At 38.8% G+C, this 12233-nt stretch overlaps 1 protein-coding gene across 4 annotated transcripts in view; it reads left to right on the forward strand.

Annotated features, from left to right (window-relative positions):
• The window catches only part of MAPK8 (mitogen-activated protein kinase 8), a 78567-nt gene that overhangs the window by 29707 nt on the left and 36627 nt on the right, over nucleotides 1-12233 (forward strand). The window lies entirely within an intron of this gene.

Below are 12233 nucleotides of genomic sequence, written 5' to 3' on the forward strand. Positions count from 1 at the left end.
AAGTGATTCCACGTGGGGAGCGGGGGGCTCGACTGGGATCCTTATACTGGTCCTTGGCTTTGTGCCACGTGCACTTAACCCATTGCATTACCGCCTGACTCCGCTACTACAGGTATTTCTTTTTTGTTTGTTTTTTTATTTTATTATTATTATTTTTTTTTATTTAAGAAAAGATAAATTAACAAAACCATAGGGTAGGAGGGGTACAACTCCACACAATTCCCACCACCCAATCTCCATATCCTATCCCCTCTCGTGATAGCTTTCCCATTCTCTATCCCTCTGGGAGCATGGACCCCAGGGTCTTTGTGGGTTGCAGAAGGTGGAAGGTCTGGCTTCTGTAATTGCTTCCCCGCTGAACATGGACGTTGACTGGTCGGTCCATACTCCCAGTCTGCCTCTCTTTCCCTAGTAGGGTGGGTCTCTGGGGAAGCTGAGCTCCAGGACACATTGGTGGGGTCTTCAGTCCAGGGAAACCTGGCCAGCATCCTGATGACATCTGGAACCTGGTGACTGAAAAGAGAGTTAACATACAAAGCCAAACAAATTGTTGAGCAATCATGAACCCAAAGCTTAGAATAGTGGAGAGGAAGTGTTAGGAGGGTACTCACTGCAAACTCTAGTGTACTTCTGCTTTCAGGTATATATTTTGCAGTAGTTTATGAATACGTGTGAACATATGCTCTCTCTCACAGAAACTGGTGTATATCTAGGTTTTGGGACTTTGTTAGAAAGTGAACCACCTGGGATGGAATTAGAGTATACTATGAAAGGAAAGGTCTTACCCGAGTAATGAAGCTGAAGGGTTGTCATTCCACACGTGAAGTCTCTGGACACAGTCTGAAGTGAAGCATGTTGAGGTGGCAATCGTTGTGTTGATTAGGTCGCGATCGGCAGAGGCAATATTATTTGATATGGATTGGGAGAGGCATACGGGAAAGTGGGCCCTATCCAAGTGTTCCAGGACTGGGGGAAGTAGAGGCTCTATAGTGGTGTGAGGTTCCTGCTGTCTTAGGGTTCAAAAAGACAATCAGTAGTTAATGTTATCATCACATTATTTGGTAATTGGGTTAACTTTGAAAAGTCCTTTTGTTATGGTTTGCTGTACAGTACCCACTATCTTGTATATAGCTGTGCTATTGGTTGCTTCTGATCTACTTGGTCTAGGCTTTTGAGAGAGTCTGCATATCAAATACACAGCCTATATATTAAAAAGATTCAGTCTGTGTTTTAAAAAATGTTGAGACATACAGTTAATTTTCCCCCTCTCATATTAACTAGTGATTTATATGACTACATTTTACTAGGAGTGTACATAAACACCATTCCCACTACCAAAAGACTGTGACCCATCCCTCCCACCCACTCCCACCCCCCACTGGTCCAGGAAGCTGCATGTCTACCCCTCACCACAGGGTTTTTACTTTGGTGCCCTACTTACAATTTGGTGAGGTCCTGCTTTTAGTTTCCCTTTCAGATCTTCTTACTCAACTTCTGTTGATGAGTGGGATCATCCCATATTCATCTTTATCTTTCTGACTTAGCTCACAGAGGTCCAAGATGGGTCAGAGAAGGTGGGTTCATTGTTCTTGATAGCTGCATAGTATTCCATTGTGTATATATACCACAGCTTTCTCAGCCACTCATCTGTTGTTGGGCACCTGGGTTGCTTCCAGGTTTCAGCTATTATGAATTGTGCTTCTATGAACATAGTACACACCCCTTTTTGGTTGGGTGTTATATCCTTGGGGTATAAGCCCAGGAGAAGAATTACTGGATCATATGGAAGGTCCATGTCTAGCCTTGTGAGAGTTTTCCAGACTGCTCTCCACAGAGGCTGGACCAGTTTACATTCCCACCAGCAATGCAAGAGGGTTCCTCTGTCCCCACAGCCTCTCCAGCATTTGTTGCTGCTGTCCTTTTTGATGTATGCCATTCTTACAGGAGTGAGGTGGTATCTTAGTGTTGTCTTAATTTGCATTTCTCTGACAATCAGTGACCTAGAGCAGTTTTTCATGTGTTTGTTAGCCTTTTGGATCTCCTCTGAGGTGAATGTTTTGTTCATATCCTCTGCCCATTTTTGGATGGGGTCATTTGCTTTTTTGGTGCTAAGTTTGCTGAGCTCTTTATATATTTTGGTGATTAGTTTCTTGTCTGATATATGGCATGTGAAGATCTTCTCCCATTCTGTAAGGGGTCTCTGTTTCTTTGGATGTGCAGAAGCTTTTCAATTTGATGTAGTCTCATTGGTTTGTTTCTGCTTTAGTCTTCCTTGCAATTGGGTTTGATTCATCAAAGATGTCCTTGAGGTATAGGTGGGAAAGTGTTTTACCTATGTTTTCCTCTAAGTATTTGATTGTTTCTGGTCTGACATCCAGGTCTTTGATCCATTTGGAGTTGATTTTTGTTTCTGGTGAGATAAAGTGGTTCAGTTTCATTCTTCTGCATGTTACAACCCAGTTTTCCCAGCACCATTTATTGAAGAGAGCCTCCTTCTTCCATTTAATCCTTTGGGCCCCCTTATCAAAGATTAGATGTCCATAGGTGTAGGGATACTACAGGTATTTCTATTTGAAAAAGTCAGAAGTGTTGTAACTGGCAAAAAAAAAATTATCCTGCCTCTAATGTATTCCAAGCTTATTATGGATTTATGGGTGAGAAAAATGTTTCTCCAGAATCTAAATAGTTCTTCAGAATTACACCGCTCGTGGTCCGGGAGGTGGCACAATGGATGAAGCATTGGATTCTCAAGCATGAGGTCCTGAGTTCAATTCCCAGTACCACATGTACCAGAGTGATATCTGGTTCTTTCTCTCTCTCCTGTCTTTCTCATTAATAAATAAAATATTAAAAAAAAATTACACTGCTCAAGGTGATTCATGGTCTATGAAACTTAAATTTCATATACTTCTTTCAGAAGCAGTGTTGTTGAGTATTTTGGAGAGCCTAATCATTCTCTCATCCATCCTCAGGCTTGGAATTTCAAGTGTTTGTTGGGGTGGATTTGGGGTTGGGGGAAGAATGGTGGATGTAGTTAGTAGTCTTAACCGTAATTGGGTGGAAATCCCCAGGCAGAAAGTTAGTATTGTTTTCTTCATTTATCCCTATAGAATTTCATTCAATGTCTATTTTTCTTGTTAACCAAGAATCATCCCCCCTCCTTTCTCTCTCTCTCTCTTTTTTTTTTTTTTTTTTTTACCAGCGCTCTAATCAGCTCTGGTTTATGGTGGTGCAGGGGATTGAACCTGGGACTTTGGAGCCTCAGGCATGAGAGTCTCTTTGCATGACCATTATACTATCTACCCCGCCCACCTTTTTTTTTTTTTCTCCTAATCACTCCTGGTAGCTGGTAGAAAAATCTAATTTTCTGTATTGTCTTCTCTATACTTACATGTAGCCTAATATTTATATGAATTTAAGAAATGCCAGAAAGAGACATGTTTTCTTGGTATTCATCACTAATTATCTGTGAGACCTGACTTATGGACAGTCTTGTCACCACTTTATCTTTTATTTTACCCCTTCTCCACACACAGCTATTTCAAAGTTCCCTACTATACTTGATAAATTGCAGTCTGCTTTTCCCAGGGATAGCAAACTGTATTACTATTTTCATTGAGGAAACAAGATGATAGGACATTTTCTTTAAGAATTAAATTTACTTTTCCTCATATCCACTAGATGGCCCAAGTGAACCATTTTGGCAAGTCATAGTGACATTTACCTATGATTTCTGTTTTTTAAAACTGCTTTTAAGTTGTATCAGTGAACCTTTGTCTGGACCAATTATTCTAGTGCTTTCATATATGTGATGACAAGTAACGCTACATGTTCTGATTATTTACAAGCATCTGAAAAGCAGCTGAAATATTTTTTTTTGAAGATTTTATTTATTTATAAATGAGAAATATAGGAGAAGAGAGAGAACCAGACATCAGTCTGGTACATGTGCTGCCAGGGATTGAACTCAGGACCTCACACTTGAGAATCCAGTGCTCCATCCACTGCACCACCTCCTGGACCACCTGAAGTATTCTTCATATAAAAGTAAAGCATATATTACAGTACTTCAGAGACTGTTTTTTTTTTTAGAATTATCTTGGACTTGAGGTCTCTGCTGCCGGTAATCTAGCTTATAGGTTCCTGAAACTGGGCAGCTCATTACTGTCATCATTGTCTTCCTCATGCATGATCATTTTGAATCATTTTACAGAATATGGTGGTACTTGAGTTTTTGAGACAAGTGAGGATTATCTGTCTCAGTTCAACACTTATATTTATTGATGTGCTTGGAACAGTAGGGGGAATACCAGATGAATAAGCAGGTACTCACTGTATGATAAGCAGACTACTGCATTGCTTTCCTCTTTGAGTTGCTGAATCCAAGTACATGTGTAAAATATAATAGCTGATAGTTGTTTTCAACTATATGCTCAGTATGTGGAAAAGTTTATCATTTTGGCATTGTCCTCATTAATATTGTCGAAAATACAGTTAAAGACTCTATTTGTTGGAGAGATTTTATACTGTGGTTAGTGGTTTTAAGTTTCCTAGCATCAAACAATCAGTTTGTCAAGAGTAGGGTTCGGATCCATATTAGAACTGCTTCAGAGCTCATAGTCTTTTTTTTTTTTAATCTATCTATCTATCTATCTATCTATCTATATATTTTGCATAGAGATAGAGAAATTGAGGGGGAGGGGAGAGTTAAAGAGAGAGAGAGCGACACCTACAGAACTATTTCACCACTCGTGAAGCTTCCCCTTTGCAGGTGGGGGCAGAGGCTTGAACCTGGGTCCTTATACATTGTAATGTGTGCGCTTAGCCAGGTTCTCTGCCACCCAACCCCCAGAGCTCTTATTCTTTCCAGGCATCTGTATTGTCTTCTGGGAATATCATTACTCCCAAAACAGAACCGTTGCCTGTTTAAAATATCATGGGCTGCTTTTTTTCCCTTTTACCAAGAGAAAAATCAGTATTTCCTGAAGCATCAGAACTATTTTTTAAAATCATTTTAATCAGTTGGATACTTTCATTCCTAAAAGCAGAAAATTTAAAGCAATGGACTGTCTTTAACAATTATTTAAAAAAAATTTTGGTATCATAAAGTGTTCTTGTCAACTTGGAACATAAAGTGTTCTTGTCAACTTGGAACAATCATATCTCTGACAGATAACCTTATTATGATAGTAAATTTTGTGTGAAAAGCAGTCTGTCCAGAAAAGCTGTACCACCACTATTTTCAAATTATTGTATATGTTTATGTGTATATTATGTACATATTTAATACCTATGGTAGTAACAAATAGTTACTTCCATCAGTTTGAAAATGCAGTACATGATATAAAGGAAAACAGCTAGTTATTGTCCAAAAACTCAAGATGTGTGTATAACATAGATAACTAACTAGATAACTATTTGTTTTTCATAAAACTTACTTGGATTCTTTGTTATTTAAAGGTCCTATAGCTAAGTTGTGTAAAACAGAAAATAAGTTTCCTACAGAAACAAGGCAAATAAAGTAAAAATAAATAAACAACTTAATTTAAAAAGAGCACTTACTGTGATCCAGGAGGTGGTGCAGTGGATACAGCATTGGATTCTCAAACATGAGGTCCTGAGTTCAATCCCTGGCAGCATACGTACCAGAGTAAGGTCTGATTCTCTTTCTCCTCCTATCTTTCTTATTAGTAAAATCTTTAAAAAAAAAAAAAAAAAACACTTAATTTCTATCTGGTATCATTTTCCTTGGCTCTTTAGTATCTTTCTTCATTATATTAGAAAGTAGTCATTGTATGCGTACCCCAAGTTTTCAAAGTTAATAATATACCTTTACAACTATCAAAATAAAATCATGCTGGTGAGCTGTGTCAAATGTTAGAGCACAGGTCTTGCATGCACAAAATTGAAGGTTTGATCCTCAGCACCATATATGCAACAACTGAGCTCTGGTCTTCCTCACACAAATAAATACATCTTTAAAAACGTTTAAGTACTGCTGACTTGAGTCCTTTGACATCATTCTGTGTCATGTAGTTTCAGTTAAACAATGTCTTATTCCCATGACTGACTAAATTTATAACTGTTTTGTAACCTTTTAAATTATCCACACAGTTTAGATTTATTTACATGCTTAATATTTTTCTGAATTGCAGTTTGTTGACAGTGTCATCATATTTGTAAAATGTTGCTCTCGAAGTTCCAAAGCCTGGTCAGCTATTAATAACCAAGATAATAAGAAACAGAGATGTTATTTCCACTTTTGAGAAACACAAAATTATGGGTAAATCTTTAAAGAATTCTTGGCCAAGATATTTTTTTAAACCGTATTTAAACAAAAAATAGTAACCTAATTAAAAAGTGGTAAATTGATCTAAATAGCTACTTTTCTGAAGACGACATATAGATGACCCACAGCCATATGAAAAAAAGCTGTGCAGCAATTATTAATTAAATGTACATTAACTTAGCTCCCCCCCACCCCCCCAGTGAGTTACCTCAGTGAAGAGAATGGCCTACCTCAAAAAGGTTAGAAATGGCAAAGCGTTTGCAAGGATGTAAAGAAAAAGGAACTCTAGAGAATGGTGAGAATGCAGATTGATGCATCCCCTAGGGATGTCGGTCTTTAAACAAATAAAAATGAAAATACCTTAGAGCAACACCATTTCTAGGCAAATATTCAAAGAACATGAACACATTAACTTGAAAGGATATTTATAATCCTGTGTTCATAGATGTACTGTTCAGAATAGTCAGGATATGAAATCAACCTGAATGACCATTGACAAGGGATTATTCAGTCAGTTTTACTACACTGCCATTAAAAAGGTATTGTATCAATAGCCTTCAGGACAAAGTGGAACTAGAAGTGATTCTGCTAAGTGAAATAAGATAACTACTGGATGATTTTATTCGTGGAATATAGATAACAAAAGCATTCTGCAAAACAAAGCAAAACCCTACCAAGCTTTTAGGCTCTATGAACACTATGACTATTATTAGTAGGAAAGGTTGGGGATAAGAGTGTGAGGTGGATGGTCTGGGAGGTGGCGCAGTGGATGAAGCGTTGGACTCTCAAGCATGAGGCCCTGAGTTCATTCCCCGGTAGCACATGTACCAGAGTGATGTCTGGTTCTCTCTGTCTCTCTCTCTCTCTCTCTCTCTCTCTCTCTCTCATCTTCATGAGTAAATAAATAAAATCTTAAAGAAAAAGAGTGTGAGATGGGTAGGTGGAGGGACATAATTTTGGTGCTGTAGGTGTGGTGAGGTGTACGTACACACACACACACACACACACACACACACACACACACACACACACACACACACACACGTGTGAAACTACACTCCTGAAATCTTCCAAGTTTGTAAACCAGTTTTAAATTAATAATAAAACGGTGCTTGATATATAAACATATTTAGTGGTATGGGACACAGTGGTAGAGTGCAGGACTTACCAAAAGCCCAAACTTTGATCCCTGAGCACTACCCATGTCTGGTGAAGTTCTGGTTCTCTCCTCATTGAGAAATCTTTTTAAAAGACATTGACTTCCTAGCTGCTTTTTTTTTTTTAATTGATATCTGTGTATCAGGGAACTTCCAGTTGTCAAGGAACAAGTATGTTTAATGAGTTACACTTGTGGTATGACAATTGGATAATGATTATATCTTGCTGAATTCCATGCACCTAAATCTTGATCGCCCATTGTGTTACTTAGTCACTTCCTGATTCAGTGAAAAGTCATAATATTACTGGTTTAATAGCTAGCACATGCTATTAGTAAACAGTCTTGTCAAGTAGAAAAAAATTCCACAAGAGATTGAAATATGTTATCTAGTCTCTGGAACTAAGTAGGTTTTTTGTTTGTTTGTTTGTTTTGCTTGTTTATTTTTCATACTTTAAAATTTAACTAAATGATAATGTGGTAGGCCAAGAACTACCTGAGGCACCTAGCCCACAAAGGAAAATTCTGTATTGATTGAGATACTTTGGCTATTTGCTCATCTTCCTTCCAATTCAAACCACTTTGGCTAATTGAAAATATGTTTCAAGTAAATTGTTTTAAGGGTTATCATTTTCTAAGACACAGCAGCAATCTTTGTTAAAACATTATGAACATGAAACGTTTGCATTGTAGACAAATGTAGTTTATCATATTTCATTTATCATGCCATGTTATCACATCAGTCATTTCATGTATGTCGAATTGCTTTACATTTTTATCATTGCTTTACGAAGAAACTTGTCCTTTTTATTTGGTATGAAATTTATGGTTGTATTATATAGGTAACGTTTAGTCCAATGGTAGAAATGTCATGAGAAGTATAGATAAAATTCAGATAAATACCATTTTTTAATCTAATCTAGTGATTTATATTTGGATATTTGCAAATAGCACATCAGTCCTTTCACAGATACAAACAGTAGTGTAATGCATGAAAATTTTGTTAGTTCAAGAAGTCATCCAGTTGGATGGGCTTTTAGAGACAGTTATTGAACAAGTGAAAAGATTAAACAATTCCAGCAATACTTTGCAAACACTAGAGTGGATTTCAATAGGGTGAAATTAGTTATGGTGATAAGTTAGCATAAAGAAGGAAAAAATGAGACTCAGGACAGTGTCTACAGAATTCAAATATTTTATCAAAATAGAGTAAAATCACCACTACTTGATACCACAAAACCAAGCCACAACCTCGAGCTTTCCTTCTCATTCCATATCCCCTGGAGATAATGTGTTGTGTCTCCTTGGTTTCAGCAACTATTTAGCATAAGTATGACTGCTTCAAAACCCTTTCTTCCTCCCCTAGGGCTGCTGAAATAGCTCACTTGCAGATAGTGTGCTGCTTTGCTGTGTGCATGGCACATGTGTTTTTATTTTACTTTATTTATTTTCCCTTTTGTTGCCCTTGTTTTTATTGTTGTTGCAGTTATTGTTGTTGTTATTGATGTCGTTGTTGTTAGATTGGACAGAGAAAAATGGAGGGGGGGAAGGCATAGGGGGAGAGAAAGATAGACACCTGCAGACTTGCTTCACCACCTGTGAAGCAACTCCCCTGCAGGTGGGGAGCTGGGGGATCGAACCAAGATCCTTACGCCGGTCCTTGCGCTTCACACCACATGCGCTTAACCACTGTGCTACCGCCCAACTCCACGCATGGCACATGTTTGAGCCCAGTCCCTGCTGCATTGAAGAAGCTTTGGGTACTGTGGTGGCTGGCGCTCTTTTGTTAGTGATTTACAGGATTATAAGATAATAGGTGTATAATTCTACACCATTCCTACCACCAAAGACCTGTGCCCTCACCCCCCTCCAACAGTAACCACCATAGTTCTCCCAAGGTTGTAGGTATGGGTTGACTTTGTGTGTGTAGATATGTGTGTGTGTGTGTGTGTGTGTGTGTGTGTGTGATCCCAAGTTCATGTGTTTCAGTTCTCTATAGTACACATATGAGTAAAATCATTCCATAGTTGTTCTTCATTCCTTCACTAAGTATAATCACTGCCAGTTCCATTCACTCTGTCCTGTAGGACGCAACGCAGCCTTTTTAAACTGCTGAATAGTACTCTATTAAGTATATATCCCATGACAACTTCTCCTCCTTGTATTTGTAAGACGCCAGTGATTTTCATTCCATTGTTAACGGGTGGCCCCTCCCCAGCTCTATCTAAATATTCCTTATGTTTTTCTCCCCTTCCCTATATTTTAAACTTTTAATAAGGAACATGGAAAGGCATGTACCAGAGAAGCACATGGGCCATTTGAGCAAAGATAGATGACCCCATATGGGGGACCAGGTGGTGGTGCACCACGTTAAGCGCACACCGTACAAAGCACAAGGACTCGTACAAGGGTCCAGGTTCGAGTCCCTGGCTCCCCACCTGCAGGGAGTCACTTCATAAGCAGTGAAGCAGGTCTGCAGGTATCTCTTTCTCTTCCCCTCTATACCTTCCTTCCCCTCTCAATTTCTCCATGTCCTGTCCAATAAATAAATAAATAAATAAATAAAATAGATGACTCCATGTGGAAGCCAGTGCCCCATTTTTGTTTACATCTAAGGCCCTGCCTTCACATCTTTCTAAGCTACTCTGTGCTGTGGTCTCATTTCTGCTCTATTAAAAAAAAAAAAAAAAAAAAACCTTACAAAAGCCCCTCTCCTCTCGTGATTTAAGGGATGCAGTGAGCTGTGGGCCGAGTAGATTTCCCAGTAAAAGCCCACTTCAGAAAATGACTCTGCTATTGATTTGAAGAACTGACAGTGGGGACTAGAGATACCCCACCTCACCCCCCACTCCTTTAGACCTTAGACCCTTTTAGGAGAACAGAGTAATATGGGCAGTAGGTAATATTGACTGGAGTTAGAATGTTATGTGAGGATTAATCTGAGTAGATTAAATTGAGTCTTTGGAATTATATGGTAAATTGGATATGGAAGAGTAATGTTTGTGTGTATGACTTTAATACATTGAGTGGATGCTGTAACAGTTTTTGAAGTGAAAGGATATGGGGTGTAACCGTAATTTTTTTTATAATTATTAGACATTAACAGTCTGGGAAAGCTTTGTGACTGTTGTATTTAGAGCAGAGGGAAAAGCTCAGTGGTAGATAAATATTTGAAAACTGATTTTAAATTTAACTGAAGCCACGACCATGGACGAGACTGCCCTGTAACAGGAGAGCCACCACACTCTTGAAGGGAATAGTTTGAGGTAGGAGGTGAACAAGTAGAACAAGTACCTACCTGTAAGATAGAACAGAAGGTGAACAAAATCAGAATTGTGTGTTTTTAGGAACCAAGGAATGAAAATGTTTCTGATGGAAGAAAATGGTAAACAGTATCAGATGCTGCTGTGCAGCATAAAGAATTCTGGTCCATACTTCTAAAGGGGGGAGAAATGTTAGGGGAAGGTGACCAGAGGGCTCTGAATTCCAGTTCCATCAGGACCTGGAGAGAGAGAGGGGGAGAGGGAGAGGAAGAGAGAGAGAGAGAAGAAAGGAAATAATTTGGTGCTGTAATAAGCCAAGTGATTCCCCCAGCCCACAATTGCATTTTTTTTCAAATGGGCAAAATAATTAGGTGTTTTGTACCTGGAGAGAACTGGCCCAGCTAGAAGAGAGCAAGACTTATATGCACGAGGCCCTGGTTCAATCCTTGGTCACAGTATGCTTGCGTGGTGCCACTCCTAGGGCACTTCCCCAAAATGAGGGTGGAGGGAAAGCAAAATTTTAAATAGCCATCATTTATAAAACTCCCAAACTAGGAACAACTCACACATCTAAATGGTATATGAATACAGTGGAACGCCACTGTAGTGAAAAGGGGTGCAGCACAGATACATTTTTAAACTATTAGAGCAAAAGAAGGTAATAAGAAAATTGCATGTGGTGTGACAATATTTATGGAGATACAGAAGATGCAAACAAGCATTTGAGCGATTGCTTGCTATATCGATTGCCCAGGAGTGGGCAGCAAATAGAGGACAGGAATTAAATACACAGAGAAGCTTAAACTGTTGAACTTTTTTTTTAATATTTATTTTATTTATTTATTCCCTTTTGTTGCCCTTGTTGTTTTATTGTTGTAGTTATTATTGTTGTTGTCATTGTTGGATAGGACAGAGAGAAATGGAGAGAGGAGGGGAAGACAGAGAGGAGGAGAGAAAGATAGACACCTGCAGACCTGCTTCACCGCCTGTGAAGCGACTCCCCTGCAGGCGGGGAGCCGGGGTTCGAACCGGGATCCTTATGCCGGTCCTTGTGCTTTGCGCCACCTGCGCTTAACCCGCTGCGCTACAGCCCGACTCCCTGTTGAACTTTTTTGTATAGTTTTTATTTATACCAGACTTCAGATTCTTAGTTTTCTCATCCATCTGAATTATTACAGCAACTTTCTAGTGTTCTTCTTCCAACTTTATGCTTACTTTCCTCTAGCAATATAATGTCCAAGTAGGGGCCTGATCAGGGTATTCCCTTGACTAGAATTCAACGCTTCTTCATAGTTCATGAGGTCCTACATGACCTGGCACATGGTAGATACTTAATACTTGTTGAATTGTTTCTTTGCATTATTTGATCAGGACTTTGTTTTTGATGGTATTGGTGCTGTGTCAGAATCACAAACACAAAACTAGTTATTCACTAGAAATAATCCTGTCTTCCAAAATGTGGGCTGTAGGTTGGAACTGTCTTTCATGCATTTTGGAACTATCTACTTTTTTTTTTTTTTAAGAT

The sequence above is a fragment of the Erinaceus europaeus genome, chromosome 1 (genome assembly GCF_950295315.1).
Source record: "Erinaceus europaeus chromosome 1, mEriEur2.1, whole genome shotgun sequence".
NCBI classification, from domain to species: domain Eukaryota; kingdom Metazoa; phylum Chordata; class Mammalia; order Eulipotyphla; family Erinaceidae; genus Erinaceus; species Erinaceus europaeus.